The sequence below is a fragment of the Apodemus sylvaticus genome, chromosome 8 (genome assembly GCF_947179515.1).
Source record: "Apodemus sylvaticus chromosome 8, mApoSyl1.1, whole genome shotgun sequence".
NCBI lineage: Eukaryota > Metazoa > Chordata > Mammalia > Rodentia > Muridae > Apodemus > Apodemus sylvaticus.
In genome coordinates, this window is record NC_067479.1 from 108,436,385 (window position 1) to 108,449,531 (window position 13,147).

The 13,147-nt window shown below is 38.6% G+C and overlaps 1 protein-coding gene across 2 annotated transcripts in view; it reads right to left on the reverse strand.

Annotated features, from left to right (window-relative positions):
* Positions 1–13,147, reverse strand: part of Fhit (fragile histidine triad diadenosine triphosphatase) — a 1,648,302-nt gene that overhangs the window by 248,688 nt on the left and 1,386,467 nt on the right. The gene's annotated exons all lie outside the window — the stretch shown is intronic.

Consider the following 13,147-nt stretch of genomic DNA (forward strand, 5'->3'; position numbering starts at 1 on the left):
CCCTTAATGTCCACCAAGCTACTGAGTCAATGATACATGGATTTGTCTTTTAGTTACTATAAGACTTTGGCACAGAGGGAAAAAAATCATAGTTACCATGGATACAGGAACCTGGATCTAAATAAATCACTTAATACCCTGGAAAGGGTAACTAATTATAAGAAGAAACACATACACACACCCAGATGTGTTAGTGATTAATTTCTTCTCAGCTACCACACTTCTGGCTAATGCTGTGACATGTTGCTGTTTATTGAGGAGTATCTATTTATGTCAACCCGCACCTCGTGTTTGGCTAATTAAGTACACATACGTTTCAAAGCCTGTGATCTGTGGGCTGTGTTTACATACGAACACCATGTTCAATACACAGGCCATTGTTTAGCATTCCTTTTTCCAGCCTCATATTTAATTAGTGAGTGTTGCTGAGGGGGAATGTGAGGTATGACTTTGAATTAAACAAATAGCTACCTCCCGCACAAATCACAACAACAATGCATAATTAAGTAATGAGGCACCTGAGCTCCTTCAGAGTTTTTCTTATAAAGGAACTAGGGCGCTGAGACGGGACTAAATCACAGAGACACTTTTAAGAGTGTGGGAAAGAATGTGCAGACACAAAGTCTAGCTTTATGCTTAGCCTCTCTAGGCCTGAGTGTCCTCTCAGAGAAATGAAGGAGGGGATACACTTTCCTCTTCCGTCTCTCCCTCCTCTTCCCAGGCATGCTTTAAACACCACATGGATTAATAGGAGCAAGCTTCATTGCAAAGGCAAAGTAGGATATAAAATGTGCATATTAGTATATGGCGGTCATCAGTTTTAAAAGCCCTTTAGTTTGGGATCCCCAGTCTACAATGAGGCTCTATGGTATCTTTACCTTCCCTAGTGACCACTTCTCAGTCATACTAGGGTGGCAGGTGTTTTTTTTTTCTCCCACAGAGGTATGGCTTTTCAATGGCCTCCATTTCTGGTGTCACCATGTTGATTTTTTTACGTTATGGTTCTCCTCAACATCCAGATGTAACCATGTCATCCAATCCCTCGTGTAAAAGAGCAGCTTCTGAAGTCAGTCAGAAGATTGGACATCATCATTAAGCTGCCCCACAAGGTATCTTTAGATCAATTGTGAACTCCATTAATAGATTACTCCTTAACAGAGCTAAAAAGTTCCCATGTTCCTTCTTTGGAACAAAATACTAATCATATAACTCAGCACTAGTTTGAGTTCAAGGTGAAGAGGTAAGGATACAAAGAGCAAAAATTTAAAGCTCAAAGGTCTCACAGCATAGCAATATACTCACCGACAAGAGGACGGTGGCCACTGGAAAGGAGCACACCTCTTCCAAAGTGCACTCTCATGAAGTGAGCTAGCCCATAACCTAACCCTGGCTACTGCTTCTTCTCTCCCTACAGTTGTCTCTCTCCATAAAGTGCATATTTCGAGTTATTCTCTGCATTTCTGCTCTGCTCTGCTTTGCTCTGCTCTGCTCTGTCTGTCTGTCTGTCTGTCTTTCCTGTTCTCTTACAAATATAGGTTACATGTCTGTCCACCTATATCTGGAAGTGTGTCTCTGTATTTCTGCAGTGTGTCTGTGTGCTCACTCTAATCTCTTGGTGTATGTTGTGTGTTTTGGTGGTTGTCTAATCCTCTAGTCTTGGCATTTCTCCATGAAAATCTCTGTTTGATGTCCTGCCCTTGAGTGAGCAGTGGGTCTATGTCTGTGTTTGTGTTTGCATGTTCTTCTCTTGTTGCAAACATCTGTCTATGTACACATTTATCATGATGTAAGTCCTTGGCAACCATTTCAAGTTGTTCAACTTCAGATCTGTAAACTTCATAAGATTCAAGGCCTTCCCCTTGAATCTTGTAACGTTTACAAGTCTTCCCCTATCTATATACACTTGTGAGCATGCAACTCTCTAGGGCCATGTCTAATTCCTTAATATGACCTGCAACATCTTCTGCACTTTATTTCCTCTGGGTGCATCAGTCTTGCCATCTTCTGTGCTGTTATATAAACTACATCACCAAGCCATGCATTTATACATGATTTTAGCAAAACAACCTTATTTTCCCCAATAGAAACTTACACATGCTGAATCTCTATTATTCATTCCAATGAGGTTGAAGGGCTTAGGGCCATAACCTCCAAACAAATGTCCCAGAGGAGAAAAAGTGTTGGAGACCCCCCCCCCCCCCACTGATGGCAAGGACACTTCAACTGTGCTTTCTCTGCATATTAAAAGCTTCTGCATCCTCTAGGTTGAACACATAGCCTCCCACATCCTTCCAGCCGACAGAATCATAGTCTCTGGAGCATTTAGACTGCACTGTTGGTATGTCCTTCACCTTGACAGACTTGGCACACCTGACATTAGTCAAACTGTGTGTTAAAAGATTCTGCCTCTGCTTTGGAGAACAAACCATATAAGCTGAGCCAATACCTTTGCCTTCTTTTGTACCCAAATGGGAATATTTGTGAAATGAATGCATTCTGGTTTTAATGCTCAAGTTGGGAATGGGTCCAACAAGAAAACAGCACTTTAATTTAAACAACAGAGAAGAATGGAATAGGGCAGAAACCAAAGAAGCAAATCAGACGGCCAAAGCCTTCTTGGGGAATTTGTGCAGCTGGTTACTGGCTCAATGATCATGCAAGGGAACCAAGTATTTTTATAGGCTTTGTTTTGTTTTGTGTTCATGTCTCTGTTAAAACACAGGCCTGATTCATTCCAAGGGCAGAGCTGTCAACTCAACAAAGCTTTTCTCATTTGCACATGATTAAACTCAACCAACATTTGAGCAAAGCAACTTACCACAGCTTTTTTCCCAAAGCATAAAGTACACCCATGGTTTCTGACTTATGGAGATAAATTGTTGAAAGGCTAGCCCCAACCTATTCCATTAATCTGTGTGCAAAGAGGACTGTTGTATAAGTGTCAAGAAGTGGACAAGCCATTCCCCATGAGACACCCTAAGAGATCTAAAGGAGACAGGACTTTAAAGGTCACTCCTGGTAGAACAGTAACATGAATGCCTAAGAAGGGTTCTGTACCATAAATTCTTTTCCAAAAAGTTTTACTAAGCAAATGTGTATTTGACATATTAATTTAATTGGCTACTATTGTAAGCTGAATGAGGACTTCTAGGCAACTAATAGAAGCTGTGGGGCAGGGCTCCAAAGGGCATATGTCTCCTGAGAGTCTATATTCAGAGAGTTTTTTCCAGTGGTGTAGCCAAAGTAAGGCATTTGTGTTTCTATAAGCAACTAGTCATTCATGTCCCTCTAAACAAACCTAATGAGGCTCATTAGGGCATCTTCATTCCACAAGAAAGAAAAAAATAGGACATAGAAGGAAGACTAGTTGGGAAGAGAAAAGGGATCATCAAGTATAGGAATAAGGAAAGAAGATAATGGGGGATAGATACGAGCAATATACTTTACATACATGGCTGAAAACATAACTAAACTTGTTCTCATGCATGAGTTAATATATACTAATAAAAATGTGGAAAAGGAAATAAAAATAAGAGAAGTGGACTCTGTTTAAGAGAACAAGATTCTCATGAATTCAGACCCTCAGGCTTCCATTCTGGAACATGAACTGTGCTACAGAGCTGTGTGACCAGAACTAGAAATGCGTAAGTGAGTTTCAGGCCTCAGCTCTCTAAAACAGAGAGGAGAAATCAGCTATCTCAATGACACTTATATTGCATCTTGACTGTGGTATTGAAGTACAATGCAATTCGTTATGAATATCGGAAACTGAGCATACTGTAGCCTGTAAAAGAGTTTAGCCATGATGTCATATTAAAAAGACATCATTGGCTGCCATATTGGCAAACACAGTAGACACGTGTTTCAGACAAGAGCATGCAACAGATGTGAGCTCCTTTCTAGAACATCTCCACTATGCCCTTGTCTTCTTCTATGGCCTTCTTCCATGGTATTAGTCTTCCTTTTCAGATTCTCCTTCACTAGTTTATCTTCTACCAAATTTTCCAATTGTTAAGTCTCAGGACTTGCCTCTATAGCCTATGATTGTCTCCAGCAGTCCATAGTGGCTGTTTGGACTGTTTGGTGGCATAGGCTTGAATTTTACCAAAACATTGGTGACATATACTTTTCTTTTCTCAGACTGGATTTGTCTCCTGATCAGGCTCAACATCAAATATCTACTTGAGATTTCCATTTAAGTTTTTCCATGAGACAGACTCTCAATCTAAATTACTCATCCCCAAATGTAACTGTTCTCTAGTTTGGCAGGCAGCATCTTCCCTCATATCCTGCCCATGTAGAAATCTGAGATATCTGTTGCTCCTGGCTATTTGCCATTTCTTACATTCATTATTTGTACCCTAGCCATCAACTTCTTCCTTGACCTAATGGTTAAGACTTCCATCTCTGAAGACAATTGGACTTTCTGCTTGTGTGATCCACTAAATCCAAGTAAAAGTGTGTCACACTTTTACAATGGAAGTAACAACATGACCCATGTTACATCCACTTAAATATTTCAAGAAACAAAATGAGTATTGAAAATGATATTAGGCATACAGGAAACATTCAATTAGTGATGTTGATAAAGCCACTTTTATGGTTGAGTTCACAGCTTAAATACTTAAGTTTTACTTAGAATTGCCAACCCTTAAGTCCTCAGGTTAAATCCATTCTATTTTATAGAACAGATCTTGGGTATTGAATACTGTTTTGATAATTATTCTCTACTTCTGTCTATCAACGTGTCCTGTAGAATATGGGGAAGGATGTCTGCCTTTGCTTTCAGCCAGAAAGCCTAGCACAGTAGATAAGGTACATGAGAGTCATGCTTTTATATAAGCTTAACAATGTCCCCAGCCCCTAATCCATAGATAGAAGCCCCACCCCAATACCTCTAAATGTGAGAGTCAGATGTTAGGAAAGACACTAAGATGAAATGTGACTGGATGGGGTCTCACATAATCTTACTTTTCTCTTTAAAAAAGAGAGAATTGTGGAGAATGCAATGAGACACCAGGGCGCTTATACACACAGGACAGGGCAGGTGACAACACAGGAAAGGATAGTCATGGACCAGCCTCACAGCCACTGATACCATGAGAATAGATTTCCAGTCTTTGTAATTATGCAAAACTAAATTTCTCTTCCTTCTGTCTGCTGTATTTTGCTAAGTGTACACTGGCAAACTAATAGAATCAGTAGAGGGGCTATGCAAGCCTACGAATGTGCCAGCCCAGTGCCCAGTACAGGGTAAGCATACCACAAAGACTTACTTCTTACTCTGAGGTAACTAACATTAAGGAGAATAGCAATGACTAAGTAGAACAACAATGTCCTGCTTGCTGTGCCAGCACTAGTATGCACCTGGACTGTAATGCCAAGGTGTAAGGCAGTTAGTTATGAAAATTTAAAACTGCCCTTTCTGAGACATCAGTGCCACTCTTAGGACATCTCCCTGTTTACAAATGTGTATCTGTTGGAACTTGACTATGTTTATGTCTCTTGAATGAATAGCCTGAAACATGAGACATTTTATACTCAGTAAACCAATATTTCTCAGACACTGCCACAAAACTAGACATAATGAGCAGAATATCAAACTCCCCAAACACTGGCTCTGCTGGTTTCATAAATGTGTCCCTGAGCATGTTTGCATTCGTTTGTAAGTGTCTGGAGATGTGAGGGATGCCTATGCGTAGTAGATGTATGTCTAATTTATTCCACAGAAAAATGGCCATAAATGCAGGACCTCAAATTAGATAGATAGCTTGCAAAGGTAGCCATGTACAAAATACCATCCAGAAAGCTCCTGTTTAGCTGGGATATGTGCCCAATCATAGAAAACAGATTGTGCTTAAGATCATAACAAAATCGGTACATCTTTATATGACAGGGCACCATTTTTTTCTGTGGTACCCTAGTAACAATGTTTATTTTAAGGCATCAATGCCTTAAATAAAAATGATTGGTCCATAATAGAAAGTAGCATATCTACTGGTTCTTCTAATGGATTTTGAAACTAACAGTTACGGTCCTTTAAACAGATACTCAAGAATCACCAAATAGACCACTTCATAGTGGGACTTAATGAAGGACAGTATATAGCATGAAAGAGAGATTGTCGTTTAATGAAAACTCTCCATCATTTAGACTACTTTTTGACTGAGGAAAATATGCAATGGATCATTTTAATTAAATATTCATATGTAAGAGGAGGTCTACAAATAAGGAATAACAAAATGGTTTGTTACTGAACACTACTCTATTCAATAACTGTTGCTCTCTAGAGGAATGCACTGAGAAGTCTGATGTGGACAGTTGAACATACCTATTAGAATAATGGTGTTTAGTATTAGTGCAAGATATATAATGGAAAATGTTTGCTAAGGTTAGAAAGGTGACTCAGTGGGCAAGTGCTTCCTATGCAAGCACAAGGACCTGAATGCAGATCCTAGCACCCATGCAAAAGTTAATAAAGCATGGTTGAACATGTTGTTTGGGCATAAGGTTGTCTATAGTCCCAGTGGTAAAGGGTTGGAGACAAGTGACTCATTGAAGCTTGCTGCTCACCTATGCCCACATAAGATCAGTGGTAGAGAAAGGATAAACATCTACCCATGGTCTTTGTTTGTACACAAAGGTGCATGTATCCCCTCATATGTGTATATACCACGTACCGTGGTCACACTCGTACCTTTATATACTTTCACACAGTCATGCAAATGCCATTATTTTAAATGAAAGAGAAGGCTGAGCAAATGGCTTAGTGCCTGAGTGTGCCTTTTGTTTTTCTAGACAACTAGAATTCAGGTCCCAGTCCGCGTGTTCTGAAGTTCATAACCACTATAGCTCCAAGTAGTTCATGTTTTCTTCTGAACTCTATGGGTAACCTTCCCCATGGAGACATTAACAAATAAAAATAAAATAAGTCTTAAAGAGAGAAGGCAAATTCATTATACATAGAATATATAGTAATATTTCATATTAATAAGATACCAAACAGCATTATATATTATTCTATAAATATATATGATTTAATTGTATTTATTATACATATAAATATAATTTATTGAATACATAATAATATATGATATATATAACAAGTCCTTCAGGTTCCTGGTATTAATCTCCCATGGCCTCTGTCTTCTTGGTCCTCACATTTGCTCTGAGAGGTGGGATGAACACATCCATTGTGAAGAGCTAGCTATAGTTTGAATTTGAAAAGCTTCTTCGAGGCCTATGTGTTTATGGCTTGGTCCCTGTCTGTGGCATGTTACATTGGAACTTTGCGAAAGAGGACCTGGTTAGAGAAGTTAGATCATTATCAGCTTGCCTTTGAAGGGGATATGGGGAACTGAATCTTTTCTTTTTTCTCTTTACTTCTTAGTTTCTCAATACAAGCAACTTTGTGTGCCATATGTTGCTGTTATTATGCAACTCCTCTCTACAGTGATCAAAGGACAGTGGACAAAATAAACCTCTGAAACCATGAGCCAAACTCACTCTTCCCTGGTTTAAAAGCAAATATCTCAGGCATTTTGTCATAGTGATGGAAAAGTGAGTAACATATAAATCAGGCAGCCAGATTCAGATTCTATGTCCTGTCTCAAGACAGCAACTTCTTTTCTCTAGCAAAGTGTCATTTTAATTATGTGTGGCTTTGGTCTGTATACTGAAGGGACTTATACTGAAGTCCTGATAGTCACTGAAGTAATTAGACTAAACTCTAACAGGCAAGATGCGGTAACTGCCGGAGAGTGGATTTGTAAGTGGCCCACAGGGTCTTCTCTGGCAGAAGAAAGATAGATGAGGCATTTGCAGTACACTACTGTGTGCATGGATAATCACGACAGACAGAGGACAGTGTAATGAGGATAGTCCACTCTGTCCTGTGATTCAGTCATCACTGTCAAAGGTTCCAAATTCTCTTTGCAATTCTTTGACAATTCTCAATCACTGTCATAGCTTTCCCTTAATTTAGTCTCACTAGGAATAAGCAGCCTCTCAACATACACTTCACAGGGAATATTCCATTTCCTCCATTCAATGACAACACCTATGAGGCAGTATATCCTTTAGTTGATAGAAAAATGAAGCTAAAGGATATTAAATGACTTACAGGCAGATCATTATAACTAAGGGGTCCTGATTTGAAGTTCATTCTCTTAATTCCTTAGGACAGTAACATCTCAATGCATGAAGTATCTAGCAATACTGGGGAGACTAAAGATCTATACTAAAGGAAATTTGAGCTCCTTATCCTCTGAGCTATTTATTTGCCCACTCATATATCCAATCACTAATTTCTTCAATAGATATCCATTATTTAATTATCCCTTTAGGCGATATTGTAATAAAGTGCTGAGTCAAACAAGCTAGGCAACTGCCCTCAGAATTGGCAGTCCAATGGAAAAGAAGACACAAATTGAGATAATATTCTGATAGGAAAAAATATTTAATGTGGTCCTGTGATAGAAGATTCCAAAATTGGGAATTAGTGTAGATGGATGCTCAGATTAGAAACAAAGGGCAAGTCACCACTGGGAAGACAATAACCTGCAGAAAAATAGAGGCATGCGCTGTTGGGGAGAGACCTGAATACACAGAAGAGTGAGTTGATGACATGACCTATTTAAGAGGTTCAGGACCTGTTCATCTGGGATAGCTCAGAGAGGGAGGCAGGCGCTGTGAGGAAGCCTAGAGAGGCAGACAGGTGCTGGACCGTGTAGAGGGAAATGAGGAAGGATTTGATGAAAAGAAACAGAGATGTGTTGAAGAGTAGGCAACAGTAATGCCTTTTCATGACTAGTGATAGTTCAGAGGGCACAAAAGGAACACAACAGAACCAGAAGAACAACAAATCAACTTAAACATGTAAGTCATTTGATGGTTTAAAGGAGAAAATTAGAAATCATGATTAGGTGGTGACAGCAGTGACAAGGGGAAATGGATGGAGTGGTAAAGAAAATGTTTAGAGATCAAACTCTAAAGTACTTTCTGGACACATTAAATTCAAGACGAAGGAAGAGTCACGTGCCTGCCTAGATTCTGAGTTGAGCTACTCATTACTGACAGGAAACCTAAGCAGGTGGTTTTTTTTAATGCCTGAGAGCTGTATGACCATTCTGATTGAGTGTCCCTAGAAAATAGTTAAAATATGCATTTTAGGAGGCAACAAAAAATTTCTAGGATTAGGTCTAGGACTTCAGAGTCAGCCATGTAAGTAGAGTTGTATTTGTTAAGATTTTGGAGCCCAGAAAGAGAGGAGTGTTAAGGGAAACAACATTCGGAACAAAATAGACAGGACACATTTATCAGTCCCCATTGGGTAATACTATCCTCACTCCATAGAATAGGTGCTACCATCTTAATTTGAGCCACTGTTAATCTCCTATGCAAGACCCCTGCAGGGCCAGGCCTTTTGATAATCCCTTATCAAAGGCCTGGGATGAGGATTAGCCTCTTACCTGATACTCCTGCCACTCCTTCCCTCTTCATCCCTTCTCCCAGTCATATGTAATTTTATCTCAACTATTCATGGTTTCCTGAGTTTCCAGAGGACTCAGGGAGTGGAAGGTTGAGAGTAGTTAAGTCCACCTCTACAGCTCTTGAGAGATTTTCACCGATGCTGGGGTGAAATAATTTTGAAGTTGTTTGGTGAGTCACCCAGGTTTCTGTAGGCTCAATGAACCAAACTGGAGTTGGCTGGAAGCATCTGTTGGTTTGTCATTGATGGAAGCATCTGCTAGTCTGTCACTGATGGTCTGTCATTGGTACTCTATCTGGGGTACAGACACATTCATTCACATCTCCCCAGGCAAAATTCACGCAAGAATCACTGTTTTCTTCCAATTTACTTCTTTATTTTGGTATGAATTTCTCTGCCTTTCTCTCACCTCCCAATATAGCATCCAACTTCCCCTGTCATTAGCTTGGTCTAGTTTTAAGACAGACTTTGTCTATCTACTTTGTACCAAATATCCCTATATCCACTCATGATTTTATGTCACAATAGAAGATCTGGATCAATGATAAGCTTTCTTCAGAACCAAATAGGAGTCTAAAAAGTCAAATTATCCTGACAGCTCACACAGCAAGCAATGGATGAAATTCACTCAGCAAGTGTGTGCAAAGGGACTGTCACTGAGATTCCAAGATGAGTTTTGATTCATTTACTGCACACAGTCAAAATGTTTGTAAGTGGTAGCAGTGAGGAATGAAGGCTGAGCCCCGAATTTGAGGCCCAATGGGTTTCCTCAATGTTCAGCTGCAGAGTGGGTTAAAGGCACTGTTTGTAATGGAAAGATTCAAAGGTATTGGAACATTTTAGCTGTTACAGTTCAACTTCAAATTCATTGCTTGGCTGATTTATACCTAGAACTGATAGATATTATTGAAAGATGATGCAGCCTTTTATGATGGAAATGCCCATGGCCATGGAAGAATATAGACTTACGCACCAAGCAATGATTCAAAGTCTTATTGGACATTATTACACACTAAGAACTCAGACTTAAACAGGTCTTTCCATGTTCTCACAACACTCTACTGAAGCTCCCTTTCTTTCACTCTTTTTGAAATTATGTGTGAAGGGTACTATCTTCCTCTCCTCTCTCTCTTTCCCTCCCTTGCTTTTTAAAAATTCTCTAGGCCTAATATAGTGCCTGACATATAACAAATGTACTAACAATAGTCACTTATGCAACTCTTCCCAACAGAGCAGAATCAGTTCTCAAAATGAATGGATTCATTTGGTTTAAAAAATTGAAATCATATAGATGTTCAACCAAAAGACTCTCCGAACCAAAACATTTCATTCAGCAGTTCTGGACACATCCAGAACCAATGGGACTTTATCATTCACATCTTTCTGAAAAACCAACCATATAGTGAAATAATTCATAAGAAATATTAAAATAGGAAAAGGAGTCAGCCTCCTTTTTTGATGAAAAAATGTTATCATTTATGACAGGAGCTCTGTGAAGAAACTGATGTTGCTCCTTCTCATATTTTTTCTTCTTCAAAGTTTAGTTAGTGTTAAAAGAAGGAATGCTGTGTAATTTTTTTTTTTAGTAGAACTTTAACTTATTCTAGCTAAGCCTAGGTGTCAATCAAAATTCTGAGAAGCAGAACGTCCTGGAAAGGAAATACAAGCATTCCTGTGAGGAGAGGGTAAGCTGGAAGGCTAAGCTATTATTATCACCCAAAGCAAAAGAAAGTTCTCAAGTACAAGGTCAATATTGATTTGTGGACCACAAGGTCACAGGATGTTTTTCATCTCCATTGTTTGAAAATATTTAAATGTGAAATTTTCTCTAACCTTGGAAGGAAATGAATAAGCAATTATAAATGCTTTTGCAGTAGAATTTCACATCACTTTCTGTGTTTCCTTAATTGTTAAACCACAACTTAAAGCTTAACTTTTATATTTATATAATGATTACACGGGCCACAAAATAGGAAATAATCGTAGAAAGAGGAGATCTACTCATTTCTAACTAGCATGCATTATGGCATTACTACACAGGATGTAATGCCATCCATCTTTTCTATATAATTTCTATGTAATTAATAAGCCAGGAATAACAAGAAAAGCAATGTAGTTATTAGTGAAGGCATTGTGGTTTTAAATTTAACCCCAAAGACTCATGACACATGCATATTCTAATTTCAAGTCTGAAGTCTATGGGTTAAATAGTAGTACAGTCAGTTTCCTAACTAACTTTCGTTTTTCCTTCTTTGTTTATAATCTTATTTATTTCTAATCAAACCAGAGATTAAAAAAAAAAAAGGAAGGAAGCTAGGCATTGGTGGTGTTGGTGGTAGAATACTGATTATAGGATTAGTGTTGGTATGTGATTTTTGAATGAGTGGGAAATGACCTTCACTGAACAATAACCATATTTCAAGTATGGGAAGTTTAATATCACAAATGTTCATATTTGTACTCTAATTTACTTATAAAATTTAAGTAACTGTGTTCAGAAAATATGAAGTAATTATACAGAGATGTGGCAAATGTATGTGTGTGTGTAAATAACAAAATTCCAGATTCAAGGACAGATCTGTTTGGCTCTAACAGTTTTCTTTTCTTAATCATGAATTATGAATTGTTAGAGTTGTTTAACTTTAAAGAATTTTTGTGAATAAATAAATGAATAAAGTTACCATGGGGACATGAGCTACAAAAGGAGAGAACACAATTTAAATATTGGATGTGAATTGGTAACCAGATGTATGTCACTAAAAAGCCACATTTTTCATTGTAATAGTTGACTGTCTGTTGCCAAAAACCCCAGTAAAGCTGTTTTCCTACTGCAGAAATGCAGCTGGTTAAAAGGGGAATAAATGTGGTCAAGCAACAAAGACAGTTAATTCATTCATTGCTAAGAATCTGCATGCAATGTTTATAAAAAGGAAGCAAGCTGACTCACAAGAGTTTGTTTTTAATAATTTTAATAGTTAAAAGAATTTTGTCTTTAATAGCTTCATTTTGTCAATTTCTCTAGTAGTCTGTATGCCTGCATTTGTTACTTTTCTTCTGCTATGAGAAAACACCATGGCCAAGACAACTTACAGAAGGGTTTTTATGGCCTTATGGTTCGAAAGGGAGGAGAGCCCATCCTCATCGTGGTAGTACGGCAAAGCAGCAGGCAGGCATGCTGACTGGTGTAGCAAGCTGCGGCTTCAGATATTGATCCACAAGAAAGAAGCAGAGAGTGAACTAGACATAGCACCATGAGTCTTTAAACTCTCAGAGCTCATCCCAGTGACACACTTTCTCCAGAAGCTCACACTTCCTTATCCTATGACAATAGTGTCACCAACTAGAGATCAAGTTTTCTATTTTGTTTGTTTGTTTGTTTGTTTGTTTTTTGAAACAGGGTTCCTTTGTATAGCCCTGACTGTTCTGGAACTCACTCTATAGAACAGGCTGACCTCAAACTCAGAAATCTGCCTGCCTCTGCCTCCCAAGTGCTGGGATTAAAGATGTGTGCCACCACTGCCTGGCAAACAGGATGGAGATCAAGTTTTCAAACATCAGAGCCTATAGAGACATTATCATTCAAACCACCACAGTACACAAAATAAATATAAAGTTTTTCTAGACCCTAAAGATTTCCTTCATACAGAGATATGAAAA